General features: G+C 36.9%; 1 protein-coding gene across 3 annotated transcripts in view; it reads right to left on the bottom strand.

Annotated features, from left to right (window-relative positions):
* Nucleotides 1–22,893, bottom strand: part of LOC129731693 (dopamine D2-like receptor) — a 738,323-nt gene that overhangs the window by 592,743 nt on the left and 122,687 nt on the right. The window lies entirely within an intron of this gene.

The raw sequence follows: 22,893 nt of genomic DNA, 5'->3' as shown, positions 1-22,893 counted from the left end.
AAGGCTTTGGCAAAGTCTACGTAGATACTGTCCACTTCACAGCGTTTGTCCAAACTAGCGTTAAGAAAACATGCGTATGCCTTGAGGTTCGTAGCAGTAGAACGATTTTTTACAAAGCCGTGTTGGTGTTGGGATATTGTGGGCTTAGCGGCTGCGTAGAATTTATCGTGAATTAGAAGCTCGAGCGTTTTGGCGAGACAACAGAGAATCGAGATTGGTCGGTAGTTAGTGACGTTATGAGCACTTCCGGCTTTGTGAATGGGCGTGACAGTAGACATTTTCCATGCCTCCGGAAATATACCTTCTGATAACGACAGGTTGAAAATGTGGCATACCGGTAATGCAAGTACCTCCGCGCAGCGCTGAATGAATACCGGGGGCAGTTTGTCCGAACCAGGGCCTTTTAACGCGTCAAGTGATTTCAGCGCGATGGCAATCTCGGCTGCGGTGAAAGTTGGACGTGGCAAGTGTATATCGAACGATGGCAAGGAGTTTAACAGTTCCGGGGAAACAGCCGGAGGGTTAAAGTTGTACACCGATTTGAAAAAAGCGGCAAAAAGTTCGACTGAATCTTCATCGTCGTTACTGGTTGTGCCCTCGTAAGACATCACTGATGGGATTGACTGTGTGCCTTTTTTACTTTTGAAGCAGCGCCAGAAAGAGGACGGATCCACCTTAGCCTCACTTTCAATTCGGAAGATATAATTACGGTAAGCAGAATGGAGGCATTCATCGTACTCTGTCTCCAGCATGCGAGAGTTATTCTGTTTCCGGCGGTACGATGGCGCATAAATCGGCGGCGAGCTTTACGGAGGACATTACGTTTGTGTCGAAGTGTGGCGTTCCACCACGGGTGATTGTTCGAGTGTCGGATGCTAGTTGTACGAAAAGGTGTATTTCTGGTAATTATTTTAAATAGCTCGTCATGAAAAATTGCAACGGCCTCGTCAGTATTAGCTTCATAAAAAGCTTCATCCCAGTTTAGCAAGCTGAGCTCGGCAACAACAGCGTCATAGTTGCATCGATTGAAATCGAGGTTACGGTTTGCAGGAGTTACAATAGGATTTTCTGGTAAGCATGGCATTGTTAGGCGTAGAACGAAAGGTTTATGGTGACGGTCACAGGGTAGAATAGTAAAAGGCACGCAAGTTCGGCATGGAAAATTGAAATTAATAAATGACATAGAATTACGTAAACTATTAACAAATGCATTGAGTGTTAAATTACCCTGGTAACACAACTGGTTTTATCAAAGTTTTATAGCGCTTTTTTGGCTGTATTGAGCGCTATTAAACTTTGATAAAACCAATATTTTTACTTGGGTAATGAGTTATAATGTCTACTAATGAAGGGTTGTGAATTTCGTGAACCGGATTCAGCAGTTAGCAGAACGTGCCGAGTTAAAAACCATACACAGCACACACACACACACACACACACACACACACACACACACACACACACACAAATCATACCATATCATAGACACAGGCACATCATACCATATCATACAGACACATACACTGGCGTTCCAATCATAGTAGTCCCATGTTCTACACAAACCTTATGCACGCTGGAACAACTATGCTTGGAAAGGCAGTACACATTAAGGGTGTGCGAAACTGGCTTTTCTGGTGTCGAAACGAAACGAAACGAAATTTACCCCTCATTTCGGTTTCGCCAAATTAGTCGAAACGAAATCAAGGTGGATTTCGAGTTCTCTAGACGAAATAATGTTACTAAAACGTAGCAATCCAATGATTTGAATCACAAGATGCTTACCTGGTTGACGAAGAGTAACGTAGGTATCAGATATAGAAAAACCGACAATGACGAGAATATCAAAAATGGAAAACTGTAATCTTGAAGGTTATACCTATCCATTTATATTGATTATATTGCAGGTAATAAAAGCGCGATAGATACAAATGATTCAAAGTTAACACTTGAAATATCTTTGTAAATAATAATTTAATAAACTTCTGAACTGATTCATTTGGTTTGAATGAAACTATGTTTAAAATAGTAATCCTTCTTTCATAGCACTTTCATTATTCAAAATCCAAGTTGTGTCTTAGAGCTCAAACTGGAAAACATGAGAGATGGTAGGTAGGGTTGTCAACCATTCCTGTGAGTTTTGGTGTCCCTAGCAAAGATAACTTTTTCAAAGACTTGACTGAGTTTTTCCCTAAGCAAACGTAGAAGCGACGAATCCGATAAGCAATTACTCGGCTGCCTTTTGATGCATTTTTGTATTCTCTAAAAGCAGCAAAATTCACAGTAATGGTTAAAAAGCTGTAACACCTTTTAAGGGCGACCATGTATGTCACAAAATATCAAAAAAATGGTCGCAGTGACTAAAATACCCAACACGGAGATAAAAGGACAACCATTTTGAGCTTTAGGGAAACTTTTTTTCGCTTTTGTCGACCAGTGTTATTGATTTTTTTTAACACCGTTTAGTCAGACTAGACCAAGTGACATCTTCATCAATTCGAGGAAAACAAACTTCAACTTAACTATTCTGTAAACTTTGAGGTTGTCAATATTTTTGCGCAGTTTTTTAATTAAGTTAAAGTTACTTTTTAACTGAGCAGTTCGACAAAAATGTCCAGTTCCAATATTTTTTGTCATTTTTGATTTGGCCCAAACTTTGCATAGATGTTTCTATAGGCTGAAAAGCTATTTAAAATGCTATTTTGGGAGGATTGTTGTGATTACAAACATTTTCAGAGCCAAAAGTGTTTTGATCAGTATGACGTCTTCGGCAAAGTTTTAAATAGTAGTTTTATCTCTCCGATGAAAAAACACCAAAAAAATTCATTTATTTTAAATGTGAGAGAAAAATTAAAACTAATATGAAAAAGCTTATTCTTCAAAAATCTTATTTTTTTGTATAAAAATTACAAGAAAAATACAGGAACAATGAAGATATAAAGAAAAAAAGTTATATATTTTCAAAACAAATTTTTTTTTTCACAGCGTGTTTATTTTTGGAAGGACAATATTTTTCTCTACAACTTTGTCAGAGACACTATGCCAATCAAACAAACTGTTTCGGTTGTAAAAATATTTTAATTATACACAGAGTGCTCTACTGAAAATTAAAAATATTTTTCAGCTAAATCGATTTGTTTGACTGGCTTAACTAGTGTTGAATGTACACCCAGTTGCGAAAGGGGGGTCCATCCAAACTCCAGTTTCGAAGGGGCGCAAGATAGCCACGAAAGGGCACGATAGCCGGTGATAAAATAAAACAATAGGCAGTAGAATCGTTAGCGTGCAGTTGAGCAGTCAATAAGTGAAATTTCATCTGGAACGCATAGAGGCTGTTTGTTAGCGTAAAATTTGTGTCACAGTAAGTGAATTCGTAAAATAGTTTTTTTGTCTTACATAAAGCATGCTTAAGTTCAATCCGTATAGCATTTAGACAGGAAAGCCGGACTGTAGTTTGTAACGTGAGTCTGTTGTTGAGAAACTAAATGTAAGTAATTAGTGTGATATTTTTGTGGTTAAGTACAATTTATGTTAATAAATTTTAGTTCGAGTATTGGGAAAACCTTTACTTTGTGGAATCATTTCTCCGAAACGAAGGGTCGAAGCAACAACTAGTGTCTCTGGTAAAGTTGTAGAAAATAATTTTGTCCTAAGAAAATATGCCCTGTTAGTTTCAGCGATACCAAAAATAATAAAATGCATTTGGGGCCATTCCTAAACTACGTGGTCATATTTTGATCCCTTTTATTCCCACTACCCCCCCCCCCCCCGTGGTCGTTTAATGAGCCCCCTCCACCCATTCCCCCTTCAACTTCAACCAGGTGGTCTTTTTATTTGCCGAGTGCCTTACCGAAAAATTGTCTGATTATACATGTTTGGTAAAAATTTTGAAAAAGCAATTCTAATCAGACTGTTCCTGTTCGCAATACCGATTAAAATTGAATACCGTAAACTGGGGTGACTTTGATCATTTTTTTGATTGTATCTCGAATATTTTCAGAATATACTGAAAACAATATTATTCGATGTTTTTAAAATAAGTACTGGCATGCATTGAAAAAGATTAAGTCACTACTTCAGAAGTTTAGCAACAATTTTGCTGTTTTTAAATATGCTCTAAAAATTTTACACCAATCATCATTCCGGGGTGACTTTGATCACTTCATTGTTTTGATGAATTTGGTGTAACACTTTGCTACTTTCACTAAATTGAACAGCCTTAAACGACTTAAACTAGTTTATAAATATGGAAAGCAATTTGGGGGCCATTCACATTCTACGTGAACAGTTGTTTATAATGGCGAATATACAAGATTCATACAAAATTTTTAGAATATATATGAATGATTATCCACTGAGAGAGAAGGTGGTCTAAAATCATTAAAAACTAGTCCACGAGGAATATGACTTATGAAATTGGCCAAATTTGCATGTTACTTCACGCCTTGGGTTTTTGTTAAGAAGAAACGTATTACATCTTTGTGGAGAATATTGGGACTCAACATTGCCTTTGAGGAAAAACTTGCAAAAATAACAATAAAATGTATTGTTATAATATTTGTTCATCTTAAGAACTAATTTGGGAACAAAATAAAATAAGCTTTACGTATTGCAACTTGTTGTTTTGAATCTGCTTGAACCGATTGTTTGTATGCAACAAAAATCGCCAAAAATACACTTTATTTTCAATTAATATTTTAGCATGAAAAACACTCTTTAAATAGCAGGAAATGCATGAATAGTAGCAATGCGAACATATATCCACGCAATCAGTTAAGATTACGACAAGTCCCAAGCACTACGAGCGTTTTTTTACCACATTTTCAAAAAAGAGGTACAGTGATCAAAGTCACCCCGGAGATCAAAGTCACCCCAGTTTACGGTAATTGATTAGGTGAAGACGACAATATTTATGTGACTCGATGCGAGTGAAACTTTGGTTGTATGTTAGCTGATTCTACACTAACAATGATTTTTGAATTGGGCTTGAATTTATAATTTTTTGCCTAAAATGTATGACGAACGGGCTTTTAAAAAATGCATTATTTTATTACCGTAACTGAATAATTAAATATTCTTCAAATCTCGTTGTTTTTATTTTTATTGTATTTTAATACTAATTGTGGATAGGCCTGTTATCCTAAATTTTCCAGAAAAAATAAAGATAAATAAAGTAAAAAAAAACGCCACATCTAAGTAAAAACAATCAGAAACTTTGAAGAGCAAAATGTTACTCATTTTGATTTTCATAAAAGAATTGATTTATGATCTTATTCTGCAAATATATGTACAATAAAGTATGGAAAATTTATAAAAAAATGAAGGTCAAAGAAAACTGATTATTAGTCATTCCGCAAATTGTAAATAGAATAGTTCGTAGATTCAAACAACATTTTTCTGCATTTGGGCAGATGCGTGTATAATTTTCCAATCGATTGCTGCAATAATCAAGAAAATCGGTTGAAAACCAACCAACCTATAAGCATTTGAAAAAAGGACAAATTTCGTCCCAGTTGAATACTGTGATGTCCTATCTGTACGTTGAACACGACAAAATAGAGTTGTTTGTGGAACACCCCTCCTTAAAATCAGTTTTCCTCTATAATTTTTTCTGTGATTGTCAAAACAATGCAAAATGTTCTAAAAAATTTATGCATTCAACTAAGCTTTCCTCAAAAATTTGTAAAATTTATTGACAATCACAGGAAAAATTATAAGGGAAAAACTGATTTTAAGGAAGGGTGTTCCACAAAAAAATCTATTTTGTCGTGTTCAACGTACAGATAGGACATCGCAGTATCCAGCAATTGTTTTTCTTTTAAAATTTTCCACAACTTTGCTGAAGACAGCAATCCGGTATATTGAAAATTAGAAAAAATATTTTTTTTTATCTAACTGTTAGGTGGATTGGTCGAAGAACCAAAAATGCCAAAAGTAAGGCCTTGTTCTATGAAACAATTTTGCTGAAGACATTGAGTACATTGGAATGTGTAGAAACTATTTTAGAAGTTGTTTCATAAAATTGTGGCTGAAAAACGTGCTTTACATTGAGTATTTCGTCGTTTCAATATCACTTTTTTGTACTTTACGACCTTCAAAAGAGCATTACTCAAAAATTTACCGTACGTTGATTTTTAAATTTCAACCAGAGATTCTGGACGTAATAACGAATCCAATGGTGTACTCAGATTCTTTGGTGCATTTTTTTTTATAATAACAGTCTGTGGGAGCACCGTGAGCAGCGGTTGAAAGGTAGGTGCAGCGGCACTTTCTGTACCCTTTGTGCGGTAGCGGCTGCATCGGCCGGCACTTCCTTCAGTGGAAAGCTGTCGTATTTTGACAACACACAATCGTTCTGGGATGCTGACAATCAAAATATGTGAGCCGTCAAATTTTCTGTGTGAAAACAACTTTCCACTGTGTTGCCAAAAGAATGCTTTAGGCCGATGTTATACTCAAAACGATGCGTTTTCATATATTTTCACATTGTTGATATTATTCCTCAAGTGAGAGAAAACTTGTTTCGCGCCGCATCGCTTTCAGTATGAAGCCTGTGACATATGAAACGCAGATAGCGTCGCCTTGCCGTGGTTAAATTTATAGCCGTTAGTAGAACTGTACATTTAACCACCACCAGGTGAATCGTTTCGTGCCGCTATTCGCGTTCACTATGTCATCGGCCTTATTCCCACTGTCGGTGATAACACAAATATGCGATCAGGAATCTTTAAATTAAATAAACCCTCTAGTACCAAATGTCGCCTTTTGGCGTGCTTCAGTCATATCTCTAAAATGCTTCAATAAATACTTAAAAAGTGTTTATAATGATGAATGGTGATTTTACCGAAGCCCGTCTAGAAATTAACTTGGGAACCTTGGGCACCTCCTTTTTCGTAAAACATATAAATACATAGTTTAAGAGTTTACATTTGCTTTGCTCATTCATTAGACTTCATTCAAAATGTTGGAACGGTTTTAGATTCGACTTTATTTCCCTTTCTTTTCCTTCCGAATATGCGACACCCAACAGCTTCTGTTATCTGCTTCCAAATGACATTAAAACGCATGATCAAGCCATAAAAATTGTCAAGTCTTAATTATGCAACCAACTGTACTGAATACGGCGAGCCTTGTTAAAACACAGACTTCGATTGATTTAATTGATCGCTCAATGATTGCTTCCCATTACACGGTCGACAGAAATATATACCTGTTCAACCGGAAATTCATTTTCTAGGCTATATAAGATCCTGCTTTTGCTCAAACCAATCATTTATCTACTGAATGGTCACTAGGACAGTCCAAACTAAGTAGCAGCGGGAAGCAGTAGTCGTGCCAGTGGATTGTATCAGCGGTAGCTACAGTAGCTGGTAGCAGTGTCAGCGGTGAGTTTGTTGGTTTTAGTTTGGAAATAGCCTACCACTTTGTTATCCGAGTGCCTAATTGAGATTTGGTCATATTATTTGTATCAAATGTTCACAAGATTTCAAAATATTTTGTTTCCTCTTATCCTATTAAACAGATGATTCGATACCTATGTTGTACGCAAATTCACTTTTTTTTGTATCTCCTTACGGTTTTAATTAAATTTAATTGTTTTTTTTTTTTGAAAATATACACAAAACCTCAAAACCTAAATCAAAAAAGGATTTAATTTACTCATCAAATTTACTTTCTGTAGAAACTTGACATTATCTCATAACTTTTTATAAAAATTTCTAAATTATGATATGAGAGAAAATTGTTTCATAATAATAAAGTTTTGCAAAATTTTTAAAATTCAACATTTCAGGAATAATTAAATTTGAGAGATACAACATGATTTTAAATATAATTTCAAATCATAACGCTTTTGTCGAGTTTTTGAGTTAAACCAAAATCAATTTTCGAAAATTTGAGATTTTTACAAGAATACGCTCTTTTGTGATTTTTTTTTGTGGTTCTCCAGCATCAGACACAAGTTCATAAGAATGTACAATTAATATATCACAATTCATTCTTTGACAACAAAGACACTGGTTGAATGATTTACATGCTATCGTTATGTTTACATCCACGGAGATTTATTTCCGGGGATTGAATTATTCAAAGGTCTTCTAATTTGTTCTAGCCTATTTTTGGATTGAATACATACTTTCATGTTCATTTTCTAATTTTCTCAACCCCTATTCGAAATCACTTGAAAACGGATGCATTTACGAACTTAATCACCGTAAGTATATTGATTGAAATTAATTGCTCAAATCATTTAACATCATTTGATAAGAGCTATTGTTGAAAATGTTGGAAATGAAAAAATGCTTCATAACTTAACCTTTTATAAAAAAGTTAGTTTGTGGTTTTGCTCATTGATATCGCCAATATAATCATTTTGAAAATGTTTGTTAGTTTTCAAACTTATTAGAAACGTTCGTTTGACACTGTATTATAATTAAAAGAAAATCCATGAACTACAAGGTAATTAAAACAAACGAAATTTAAGCAAGTAGAGACAGCGAAGATGAAAGGCAAAAATAAGCCAGTATTAAAACTTAATCGAATCTTCTCCACAAAATTATATCGTTATATTGAACAAACAGAATTAATCCTTTTATCGCTCGTGGCCCTTATTTCACTAATCAGGGAAACCTTCAACATGCCATGAGCCATAATTCAGCGTAGTTTGAAACGAAATAAAACGGTTTATTTAGAGAACAAAGCGTACCCTCTGTCCAATCTCTATAATTTATTTTTTTGTCTATGGTATTAGACCTCCATCAAGCCTGTCATCATCAAATCGAATTGCTTACTCTACAGAAAGCAGGTCAACCTACTCCTCCTTCCCGTTCCTCAAGAAACCCAGGAATGTCGCCAATTTTGAGTGCGAAGCCAAAGACATTCCTAGGCTTAGTAATTAAAATTAATCGATAGTCACGAAATAAGGCCGTCGTCTGTCCTGTTCTAATTTGTGCCTGTCCACGTATCCCAACTTACTATTCTCCTCTTGCTTTCACCATACTCTGGGCTATATTTCCTGCGGGTGCCATTTCACACCCAAAAGTTTGACGCTAGATCACAATCATTCCGCCGGGTTTGGCGTTAACAGTCTCTACTCCAGTCCAGAAAGTTGCTTTTTCTTAGTTCTCTGCAATTATGCAAACCAAACTGAGTTACAAAAAACAGTTTCAAGTTGCTAAAGCTCGAAGCATTGCTCACTCGAAAGCTCGCTGATGTTCTGGATGCAGTTCAAATTTGTACTGATTTTTTTTTTTGAACACTTGTAACTTTTGCGTACAACGCACTGGGCGTGGCTCGTCGCACGAGGAAAAACGATAGCAAAAGAGAATAATAAACTTGACTTGTCCCTTTCGTATCACAGTGACGCAGTAGCAATGATGTGGTACGGTTACGGCGGGGGGGAGGGTTATTTTAGGCTATCGGACAACTTGGGCAACGATTGTTTCTGGCAGGTTTGCTACACAAATTAATGAAAAACTACTGGAGTAGTCTGAAACATGATATATAATATTTTTTTGTTTTATTTATTAAAAAAAAAGGCTGCTTAAGCAGGTAATACAAAAATTAATAGTTACCAAACTTTGCAATTATTCAATTAATCGAATTATCCTACGTTAAGCTTGCGGTTATGCCGAAGAATTTATCTACCTCTTGTTTTGGTTATGATTTGGTGAATGGAACATTTTCCTCATATTAATTTGAGTGGTAGTGCTAAGAGGAGAGAGAGAGGAGGTGGCTACCTGATATAAATAAATTTGAAAAAAACGCAAGCTTGGCATAATTTGCGTGATTGATAGTAGACATTCAAATGCTTGAGCCTATCTCCTAAAACTAAATTCTTTTTAGTCGTATTGAACTAATATTTTTGATAAACATAACAATAATTCTTTTCAAGCAACAATAAGTTTCAGGGTACGTGTAATATTTTATTTTTTTTATCGTTTCCTTTCGGATTGACTTTTTACAAAGAATCACTGCGTTACTCATTGTTACGTAGGAAGGAGGGAGGGAGGGGGAGGGGGGTAGTAGAGACAGTTACGTAACCATCATGTTTGCTCGAAATTGAAAATTTCGGAGGGGGTCAGACTGATTAGTGGTAAGTAAATTTAGTGGGGGAGTAATGTCGAACGCTAACTATCGTTACATAGGAGGGGGGGTCTGAAATCTCGATTTTCAGCGTTACGTAATTTGTAATATAACACGTCGATGTTGCACCATCATGTTTCATATCAGAGCAATTTCATCACAAAAACCTGAATTTATCCACCTAGTGGTGCAGAATCCTTTATTATACTAACTATTACTTTATACATATTAGGCCAGCCAATTACAAATCGTATACCAACATAAGTCCAGTTTCAATAATGAATGAAATGAATTTAAAAGATAGTTTTCAGAGAGTTAACCAAAGGCGATCATTGAATTAGAGCTGGAGGTGGTTTTCGCGAATAATATGAATGTTGATAAAAGGAGCACCGAGCAGGAGATAATATCATCATAATATCACAACCAGATATTGGAAACTGAATATATTATAAATAATCAATAATAGAACAGCAAACATGTATGTTATTCTAATGCGATTCTACTTATTCGCTTTATTTTCAGAAATCGCAGGACCTAGATTTATGAATCAGCATCAAGTTTTTTTACGAATTGAAGCAAACTTCTACAAACCTGCTCTCGAAATATAGTTCAGAATTATGCAGGAAAAAATTATAGCTATTGATGTAATTTGTTAATTCAGTTCTATCTCAAATGCATTATCTGAAAATGAAGGTTCTCTTCGATCTTTGAGAATTTTGGATTTCCAGAGTGTAGGCGACAACATTATTCTTTCCGAAGGCCTAGGCTTTGTGAAAAAATCCGGAATTAAGACTTTTTAAATCTTGCTGCCATAACGAGAAGTGGAATAACATGGATACTCTGTTTGCACTTAGACTTAAATTAGAAAGCAATATTTATATATATATATATATATATATATATATATATATATATATATATATATATATATATATATATATATATATATATATATATATATATATATATATATATATATATATATATATATATATATATATATATATATATATATATATATATATATATATATATATATATATATATATATATATATATATATATATATATATATATATATATATATATATTTCATATATATATCATATCGTTCATAGAGATAAGTGACTTTTCACCTGCACACACTAGTAAACGTGTATAGCCATGTAGAGTTCCTCCAACACTTTTTCCTTATTTTGCCGATTACGTTCACCAGCTACTTTAGATTCCTGGTCACAAATTTAAAACATAAAATAAGTGTTCACCCGAAAAATTTTCCAGCTGTTCAGAACGTAGCATTGCAAACAAAACAGTGATTTATTTGTGCTTTTCTCAACGGGTGGCACTAACACATTCGTACGTAAATAGGTCTATAGATCTTTGGCAAAGCTTTTCAAAATATCTGCATCGCTAATTGTTTTACATTTGCACACTGTGGGATCAGATTTTACTACAATGCTCGGCTCCCGAAACCAGTAAATGTTTCTTACTCTTAGCAAATGTAGGTTCAACGTACAATTTAGTATGTATTTTATAAGAAGTGAGGACGGAAGCTTCGAAAGTGAGAAAAGGGGCTAAGTAAGCATTACAGTTTCTTCTAAAAACTGGTTCAAATTTTCAAGAAAAAGCTAAAGGGTAATATATTTACACCAGTTAAGACGCACTACGAAGAGTGTAAAGATTATGAGAAGTTTACCATGATTGTTGATTTCCTTTGAAAAATAAATCGCGATACGAAAAAAGAGGGATAGAGAAAAAGAAAGAGCAGCGAGAGAGAAAAATTATCCAGAAAGTAAAATATCCCATGTCTAAAATATACTTTGGTCAAAATTCTACAGTTCAAGCAACAAATAAAAGATCACACTCAGTATGATTTTCAAAAGAACTCTGGGGCTTTCATTTGAGCATGCGAACATCAAAATCGGAATGTGCGTTCTATGAAAAAAATGTTTTGTATAGCTTTCGTTTGCATATAAGATCATTAAAATCGGATATTGCGTTCTGTAAGAAAGGTGCGTTAGTATTTTGCGGCACATACATACAGACAACATACATACACACACACACACCCACACATACACACGAACAGACATTGCTCAGTTAGTCGAGCTGAGTCGAATGGTATATACGGTTCGGCCCTCCGGATCTTGGATCTATTTTGCGTTTTTCGACCGATTTTATAACCTTTGTTTAGTATAACAAAGGTAAAACGGGCAATCAATTTAGTCGACCATTGCAAATACAGTGATCACCCGATTATATCACCCCCTCAATGATGTTTGGGGTGATAAAATAGGGAAAGTGATAAAATCGGGAAATTCTTTTTTATTATTATTTTGTTATAAAAGATGGAAAACCGATAATTTAATACGTAAAATCAGCGATTGAAATTACTACAAGAAATCTAATCATATGAAAAAGCAGTTCTATCCGTCTGTCTGCTTCTCTGATCCTTATAGACGTGGGAACTACTGTACTAATCGGCGTGAACATTTTTATGTAGGGGTTTCTGAGGCCGGAAAAGGTTATTAGAGTAGCTCGAGACCCCTCCTCCTTCTTAAAGGGAGGGTTTCCATACAAATATAACACAAACTTCTACGTAACTTGAAAACTAATCAAGCAAATGGAACCAAATTTGACATGGTGAGGTTATTAGGAGTAAGAAATATGTCAATGGTCCCTTGACACCCCTCCCTCCTCTGGAAGAGGGAGGGCTATCATATAAGTAGAACATAAATTTCACTACTAGTTCGTAGGTTAGATACTAGTGTTTGCATAAAGCTGTGAAGTTGTTCTGTTAGTGTCATACATATCTCAAGCAGCTCAAAAAATTAATTTCTCGTGATTTTCAGCTATTTTCTAAGGTTACGAAAGAGGGATCAGAAATGACCCAAAATGTGTTTACGTGGTTTACTGATAGCCCTTTCACAAAAAATCTTTTCAATACATTTCAAAACACATGAAAATTGAGACTTTTTGTACTGTTTCTTCATTCACCCGCAAGCAGAAACAAATTGATGACGTACGTAACGTATCTAACAGTCACAATCCCTGGCTTTTTGGGCCGATAGGCCTGAGCAAAACTAGAGAGGGAAAAAATCGATGAAGTAGTTGAAACAACACCGAACTTTTTAAAAATAAAAATTAATCGAGGATGCTGTCTACAGACATTAAAAGACGAAAGTTTGTATCTTAATTGACAGTACTTGTTTATATGTTAAAACATAATATTTTTTACAAAAATATCCATTTTTGAAAGGCTGGTAGCTTTGTAAAAGGTTCAGAAATTCGGAAAAATATGGAAAATTGGGATTTTTAGCGTCTTTTGAAAGAAAACTTCATATGGTTCGTAATATGTAAGAGATTTGCTGAAGACACTATGCGACTATCTGAATGAAATTTTCTATCTAACTTTTGAGTAAATTGATCACCCATTTTTCTATATCAAAAGATGCGTTAGTTAAAAGCTTGAAAATATATGAATATACGTTATGGCTTGAATCACTATTAAATTAATCGAACGAAAACGCCAAAAAAACACTGTGCAATGGTTGAGTTTTCAATGAATACTGCATCCAGAATGACGTATTCTACACAGAGCTGTGCAAAAATACTAAAATATTGAATCTAGATAGAAAATCAGTTCATACCGACATTTTTTTTATTAAATATTATATGATGATACAATTGGGTGAAAAAGGTGATAAAATCGGGTACTGATATAATCGGGTGATTACTGTATTTTAATAGCCAAAAAAAATCGGTTTTTGAATTTTTTTTGATGCCAAATGACTTAAAACGCATGAAACGTCGAGAATTGGTGTCATCTGCAAAAAAAATTGCAAAATCGACTCTCTGGGACTTAATCGTTTTTTCAAATGTGGAAGGCGGAGGTTAAAACATTTGGAATTTATTTAATGAAATTGATCGCTAGTCTCTCGAAATAGCCTGTACAATGATATACACTATAATTAGCGTCGAACACATCATGTTTCATTAGGGTGGTTCATTTATTCGGCATAGGGTGGTTCATAATATAGTGAAAAATGAGTATAAAATAAAAAAAAGCACTTCGGTTCGTTTGATTGGTGTGACGTCTTCGACAAAGTTGTAGATAATAATTCTGTCTTTCCAAAAAATTCATTTAAAAAAATCATTTATTGATAAATAAAGTTAGAAGAAAAATTAAAAAATCATTACTCAAATGAGCTCATTTTTTAAAAATCTGATTTTTTAAATAAAACCTACAAAAGATTGCCAAAACAATGAAACCAGTCCGATCATTTAGAAGTTAAGAAAAAAAAGTTATCGTTGTTTGAAAAAAAAAATTTTTTTTTAAATTCTTCGAATCGTTTTTCAAAAGGAATATTTTTCTTTTGGAAGGACAAAATATTATCTACAACTTTGCCGAAGACACTATGTCAATCAAACAAACTGTTTCGACTGTAGACATATTTTTAATTTTCAATAGAGGACTCTTCTATGAGGAATCAAGAATATTTTTACAGTCAAAAAGGTTTATTTGATTGTCATAGTGTACCTGGCAAAGTTGTAAATAATAACTTTGTTCTTCCAAAAAAGATGTAGCCCGTGAAAAAAAAAGCTTTTTTTCTGATTCCTCCATGACCGGTTTCGTTGTTCAGGTAATCTTTCGAAGTTTTTAAAAAAAATCGATTTTTTTTCTTCAAACGGGTTGTTTTGGATAATTAATTTTAACTTTCTTTTAATTTGTTTCCAAAAAATCAATAATATGTTTTTAGAGTCTATATTTTTTTGGAAGACAAAACTATTAGTTACAACTTTGCCGAAGACGTCACACCGCTCAAACAAACCGTGTTGGCTCTGAAAATATTTGCAATCATCAATACCATCAGAATGGCATTTTTCAATAGCTTTTCAAAAATGAGTTTTGTTTCAAAAAATTGAACCAATAGCACAAAAGGGCATTTTTTGCCTATAAAAACGACTATGCAACGTTTCAGCCAATGGGCACGTTCACGTTCTGATGATGTAAACTTGACAGAAAATGTATGGTCGAACTGTCAAAACGACGCAAACTCAGAAACAACGAGTCAATTGTATTGCCTATCTGATTGAGATCCCTGTACTCTCATTATCACTGAATAACATCGATAGTCTATTGTCCGATTATATAAGCCAGAGCACTGTGTGTTCGATCAAGTGTTGGCAAAGTACATTATTGTGGTAAATAAAACGAATAAATTGTCTGGTTCAACATTCGCAAAAACAAGTACAAGTGTCCTAGAGAGTAGATTTTTCAAACTAAATTTAAAACACATATTCCATCAGTTTCCACCGTTTCGTGTACTTCCAAGACACTTGGAATCGAAAACATTATCCACTTTGTGATTTGTGATTTTGTAAATGACATGAAAGCATTAAACATTTTCCGCGAGACACGATCTTAATTTTGGTTGAGATAATTTTTTTTGCACAGAGTAGTTTTTTGAAACATTTTGTAAATTTGTTTTGAAATATCTTGCCATTTTACATGGTATTTTTTCCAATTCAACATTGCCACCCTAACGACAATGATGAAACAAATATTATATTTCCAGGAATTTTTCTATTGGTATTGAGTGAAAAGTGATTTTTTTCATTTTATACTCATTTTTACACAATATTATGAACCACCCTATGTCGAATAAATGAACCACCCTAATGAAACATAATGTATTCGATGCTAGTTATAGTGTATATCATTATACAGGCTATTTCGAGAGACTAGCGATCAATTTCATTAGATAAATTCTGAATATTTTAAACTCCGTAATTTAAAATATCAAATTCAACGGGGTGCTGCTCCCGGAGATGCCGATGGCAGTTTGAATTTGCCGGCCAGCAAGTGCATTTCTCCGCCGCGATGCATCACTTTTCCACCTTTTTGTCCATCCTGACACATGTTTTATACGAGCAAGATCTCTAAACCAACTGAAAACTTTAACCTGCCACCAAAACAATCTCATCAATTTGCATGGGAGTAGGAGACTACGCACTTTTTTTCACACTCTTTTTGACAAAAATCACAATCATTGGCTGAATGATCATGAATGATCTTTGTTCATTATATGTACATATTGCGACTAACTCCATATACTCAGCTGTGCACATTTGGATACAGATGTTGTTGTTAGCACACACGAGAAGAAGTGAATAGTGCGAAGGAAGCGAAAGAGAGGACGCCAGCAGGGATACTATATACATGGTGCTCCTTTGCAATCCTCGTAACTCGTCTTACACATAGATCTGCTTACAAATGTGAGAAGAGTAAATGTATATCGCACACTGACAGCGATGTTAATGCATCACAGAGGGGATTTATATGTATTCAAAAATCGCTAGAAACGATTTTCTTCCATCGCTGCTCTTGACAGTATCGCGCGGTGACACGACGAGTCGAACGGCCACCCACCGCACCGGGTGGAACGAGGCAAATTGACGCTCTTTACGAGACCCCTGTGGGTAATTCTTCAAAGGAAGTTGAAAAAATAGCCATCGTAGGCGAATTAGCATTCGGGTGGCGTGTAATTTGTTTTGCCGGCTGGCAGTGTTATGTTGTGTTGCCAATGCAACCTTGTTGACGTACTGCGGAATGGAACAACGGGGAGGGGGTTTTACATGCGATGAATTTTGAACAGAAGATTAAAAGGCAATCTTCCGGCTATTCTGGATTCCAAATGCTAAGCGACCTTAAAGTTCCTCAATCCCATGATAGCACTTTGATTTACATCACTCCGTCACGCAGATTTTCGACCTCCCACGGTTCCATGGTCACCGTTCCATCCTTCCCGTTTTTCGAACCATCAAACACAAATCGTCCATCAACCACCATTACCTAATTGACAAAAGCGATAACCAACCACAAAAGTATAATAACGCCAACAGAGCCAACGCCACGAACCATCACCGCGGCCAACACTCAACCACTTCCGGCTGATCGCAACTCTTTTCCGCCCCGGTGCCGATGAAATGATTTTTTTCCGGGCCTTTTTGTTTTCTCCTCTACTTTACGACCGTTCCGTCGGCATCATCGCCATCAGCAGCACTGCCGTCACGTCCATCATCATCGTTGGCACTGGAGCGAATCGCCAATCCTGCCAAATGACCGGGGAGGTTCTTAGTTAATTCACTTTTCATTACCCCCAGCGGGACTGAGCTGCCCAGCCTCACTGCACATAGTGGGGCAAGATATGAAACACAGTTTTATAACGCGTGCAAAAAAGCGCCGTTCAGATAACAACGAAGAAATCGCCCACAATATTGAAAGAAGCCCCGTTGTTTTCATCTGCAGTATACAACTTGAATCCGAAGGCTTACATAGGTCGAAAACCCAAAAGGATCACAATCACCGCATTTTATCAGTCGGTCTGAGCCAATCCCGCAGTACTCCTACCGAGTCAGCATTGTAATTAGCTCGCAGATTCCTTTGTTATCTCAACCATAAAAGAAGCAAAAAAAAAAAATACACAGCCCTTACAATCGTAATCCTTATTAAGAAATTGGTTTATGAACGCGGAAATGTAAACGAACCGGGCTTTGCCCCGAAAAAAAGGCATTCTAACAGAGCGTAAATCATTAAACTAGATGCCGGGAAGATGAAAAAAACACAGAGAAAGGAACGCTGCCAGCTGTCGTGGCTGCCAGGGAAAATCAACAATCCCTGCTGAATACCGTCGACCCGAGAAATGTGAAAAATCATTTCCAACTGGCTGCTCGCTACTGCTGCTGCTGCTGGTGATGAATTTCCCATCATCACAAAGCCTGTCTGCTGCTGGCTGGCCAATCTGACCACCGCAGCGCCAGCATGAAATGGTTGATGAGCACCATAAAGAAGCTTTTCATCATGCCGGGTGCGTTCGCGGTGCCACGTAATTCCCAAATCTAATTTCAATTTGAGCATTCATTTGAAAAGCTTTGCCCATCTGTTGCTTGTCTGTCCGCCCACGCCCCTCTCCGCGCTAAGCGCTGGCTAGGCTGATTAGAGTCTGTTACAGGCGGGCGGAGACCATCTGTGGGGTCCGATAAGCTGCCTGTGTTGCTTCTTAGTTTGCACATGTAGGAAAATATTAATTTTTGTTTTGAGAAAACGGCTTTTACGCTCGACAAGTTAGTTGTCCTACATTATGAAGTACAATCACCATTATTGGTGAAACAGATGTACGAACCAATCCAAACCTTTGATTAAAAAAAACACACAAATTCTAATAGGGTATTTATTCCATTATTCATTTCACTAAACCGATTTTCATGAAGAATGCACGGATTACACACCAAAGTGTCACGACATCATTGAACAAATAAATACAATACGCTTACATGCTCTTGTGGAAGCGCCCAGTTTTGGAAATTCGGTATACTTAGCTTGATTTATCCCGAATTTTGTGAAACAAACCATTTTTCACAACACTTCCATATTCATCTCAAAACTTTAATCACTGCTCAATTATAATGCTGCAGCAGTATTGCTAGAAAAAATCAATGGTTAGCCGTTCGTCAGATATTCAATCAGTTTGAGGGAAATAACTTTTCCTACAAGCATCGTAGCGGCTTACGGTCTTCAGAAGAGTTTTTCCCAGTAAAATTTCCTACAAATATCATGTATCGATTATTTTTAGGAGCCAACTGGACATCTCTAGAGAATAAGTTTTGAAAAAGTAGATTTTCACATATAAAATCGTATGGAAACTTTAAAAATCGGGCGCAAAAATATGGTTTCACCGATCGATCTGAAAATTTACGCAGTTGTTGTAAAGAACACGAAAAGTGCATAGGAGGGGAAAAAAATGACACAATCGCTTTTTCCCATATAACCGTGTCCCAGTCTAATGCACACACACGCTATAGACATGCACACACGCTATATAGCTAGCCACACACGCTATAGGCGCTATAGACATGCGCACACACGCTATAGACATACACATGTACGCTATGAAGCTATAAACACACGCTATAGACATGAACAAATGCTCTATAGCTAGCCACACACGCTCTAGATATGCACACACGTTATATATGTACACACACCCTATATATATACATACACGCTGGATGATAGTGGCTTCTTAGACCACCTGGCGCTGCGATTCTCGTTCAGTTTCTGGCTATACTCACCCAACGATATCTGAATTGGATTACCGCTGGTGGGGTCCAACTCAGATTGAAGGGGAGCCGAACTGAAAGAGGTAGGAGCTGCAGCTAACAACTATCGCTGCAACTGTCCGCTGCTGCTGCCTGCTGCTAGTAAACTGATTTGCTTCATTTTAATTTTCACGCTTAAAGTACATTCCTATATATTTTTATATGGTTACATATGGTTTACATAATAATTGTTTAGCCTTTTAGGCTCTGCATCTTTGTTTTGAGGTTTGCTGGTTACTTAATTCTGTTTTTAATTGAAATAAAATTTTGATAACCTACCTAACTACGAAAAACTAACTTAAAACTAACTTAGAACTAAGGTACCAGCTCACAAATGATCTGGTGAGGTGACCTGGCTCTGGACTCTCTGAACCTAGTCAAGGATGTTGTTCTCCATTCTCCCAGCTCCTGAAGACCAGCCAGGCGATGGATCTCAGAGTTTCGTGTCCTCGGAGGGGTGTTTAGGATCACACGTAATATTTTATTCTGAACAAACTGGAGTTAAAGATAGTGGGTTTTAGCGCAGCCCTCTCAGGCAAGCAAAGCGTACTCTATGACCGGTAAAATTATTTGCTTGTGAACGGCAAGCTTGTTGGTGAGGGAAAGGGTGGATTTCCTATTAATGAGAGGATAGAGGGATTTGGTCAGTATATTGCACTTGGTAACAGTTTTCTCTACGTGTGAACGAAATAGAAGCTTTTGGTCCAGGGAGAGACCCAGATAGACAACCTCACTCGACCATTCGATGGGAGTGCTATCGAGATGGATTCTCACATTGGTAAGCGGAACAAGTCGAATTGATTTTGAACGCGGGGATATAAGAGCCTGGGTCTTAGCTGCATTGATAAAGATCTTCCTGTAGTCTACGCGTCAAAGCTCTAATCAATCGACCTTTGTAGATAATAGCAGTGTCGTCTGCAAACATAGACAGGATACCACCACCCGGAAGGGGAGGGGCATCTGAGGTAAATATGTTGAAAAGGATGGGACCAAGAAGGCTTCCCTGTGGAACCCCGGCATTTCCGTTAAACGTATCAGAGGGAATGTTGTTGAGGAAGACCTGGAATGATCTGTTCGATAGATAATTTTTGATACGAGGAAGATCGGGAAGTTGAATCTCTGCAGCTTGAACACCAGGCCATCATGCTAGACATTATCGAACGCCTTTTCGATGTCCAACAATGCCATGGCAGATGTTTTACTAACGGACTTGTTCCACCTCAGGATCTGAGTAACTCTAGTGAGTTGTTGAACGGTGGAGTGACCCTGCCTAAATCCGAACTGCTCTGGGAAGAAGATGTTATTCTGGTTTACGAATTCCAGTAAGCGACTAAGAATCAATTTTTCGAACAACTTCGTGATGCACGATAATAGGCTAATGGGGCGATAGTTTTTAGCGTTGGTAGGGTCCTTACCGGGTTTGTGGATGGGGATCACTTAAGCTAACTTCCAGCGAGACGGAAAGTAGCTGATCTCCAGACACTTATTAAAGATCGCTGCCAGATGTTCAAAAAATTCTCGACTCAAGTTTTTCAACTCAAGGTTGATGACCTAATCGACACCGGCGGCCTTCATGTTCTTGGAGCGCTTGATGGTAGCTATCCAAGAAGCACACGTTGTTACATAGCAAGCAACGTTACGCTTAATGCAACTTGCGTTAATGGTGCAAAATTACATCCACTACTTCAATTCAACTGTAATGTAACTGAAAATGCGCAAGAGGTGGAGTCTATATGTAACCAAAAGTCACAACGATGCTTCAGCGTACATCAGTATAACACAGTTTTAAAGTGTCATTCATGTTAATAATTAGTGAACCATAACATCATGTTGCTTAACTACAACCACAATCAAGTATCTTTTATTGCTTCATATCCATCAATGAAACAAACCAACACAAATCATCAATAACCTGTTGAATCATATAGTACGTGGATTTAAAAAAAGAAGAATAAAATTTCTTTTTTTGCGTTCCCTTTTTTGCGGTGCATCATGCAAAGTAGCATAGACATATTTACGTTGTTGAAAGTCTTAGGTATGGAAGTGAAATCCAACTTTAGTAAATCTCGTTCTGTAAGAAGTTAATCGTTATGCGATTCAAAATTTATCGTGAAGTTGAAGCATTTAGTGCGCATTTCTCCAAGCGCCTCTTTTAAATGGTAATTTGAAAGGTCTCGAGAATTTAAATATTATTTTGCAAGTTTGAATTTTTTTTATTATTTCTAACTGAAAAACCACTGCTGGCCATTTGCTCCATCGTTAACTTCTTATGTGAATTTGATTGTTGATTGCTGTTGCTGTTGTTCACTACGCGTCTTTTAATTGTTATCGTCACTAAATATAAATATCACTTATACGTAGCGAATATCTGAAAAATGTGTTGAAAAATCTTAAAAGTACCTAATATCAACATCGAGTTGAGCATTATTTCAGGATTCCAATATAGCAACCAGCGAAATTTCATGCAACTACAATACAACATGATTATAACAAATGTTGAACATTATCATTTAAAAAGATGTTACAAGTGCTGCTTGGGTAACACCTCATCAGCAGATGTTTTAGATTCGTCGGGAATGACTGAGGGAAGATCGTCGACTCTAGTTATAACTTCCTGGACGGCATGCTCGTGCGGGCTAACCATGGCATGACCCAAATTGTGAGTGTTGACAAAATTCTAACCATTGGCTTTTTCAGATGCTGCTAGAAAGAAATGACCAGGGATTGGTGTTGGGGGTGATAAAGGGGGAATAGGTCTCGGTTTGGTTTGCAAAATTTTGGTAAGTCTCCGGAACGGCTTTCCACGGACTTGGAGGGAGCGAGGATGTTAAGAAAAATGTTTGTTTCTTAGATCCATCAACCTACCTTCGATGATTTTGTTGAGACGATTGATATTGGTCTTCACGTGAGGCAGGCCTGAGCGCTGGTACTGTCGTCTAATAGTATTACGGAATTGGATATATCGTTTGGTTGTGTTGTCTAGGTTCAGAGAGTTACTCACCAGACTGGAAGCCGGCACATGTAGATCCCGAGCCTGGGATAACGCCTCTTCGATGTACTGAAGACACTGGTCGATGTTTTCTGAAGACTCCACCTGGACGCCGTAGTCAATTGCGTTGTCCACGCATCGCTGGAACCGCGTCCAATCGACTCGATGGTAGTTACGCCGAGAGACTTGAAATCGGTTAGCAGAGGATCCAACTTCGACTACCACTGGAAAGTGGTCCGAGCTGAGTTCTTGGTGAACAACCGGGTCGAAGATGTTGCCCATATTGGAGATGAACAGGTTGATGGTTGCGTGTACTCCGGATCTGCTCAACCGGGTGGAAGCGGTCGGATATAGGATGTTGTAGTGGCCTACTCGTAGGTCGTTGAAGAGGATCAGGCCGTTTTGGTTGCGTCGACAGTTGCCCCAGGCTTGGTGTTTTGCGTTGAGGTCACCCGCAATAATGAACTGCCCCTGCCTCCGAGTCAATTTGATGATGTCGCTTCTTAAGTTCGTTGCCGACCCGTCCCTTACGATGACTTGCTAGGGACAGTGGGCTGCGATGATGGTAATGAGACCGACTCCAGTGGTCACGTGGAAATCGGGAAGAAAGATGTTCACCTCAGGTTTGAGATGCGTCTCCGTGATAATAGCAATGTCTATTT

Source organism: Wyeomyia smithii, chromosome 3, assembly GCF_029784165.1.
Source record: "Wyeomyia smithii strain HCP4-BCI-WySm-NY-G18 chromosome 3, ASM2978416v1, whole genome shotgun sequence".
NCBI classification, from domain to species: Eukaryota; Metazoa; Arthropoda; class Insecta; order Diptera; family Culicidae; genus Wyeomyia; species Wyeomyia smithii.
This window is presented reverse-complemented; position numbering and strand designations above follow the sequence as displayed.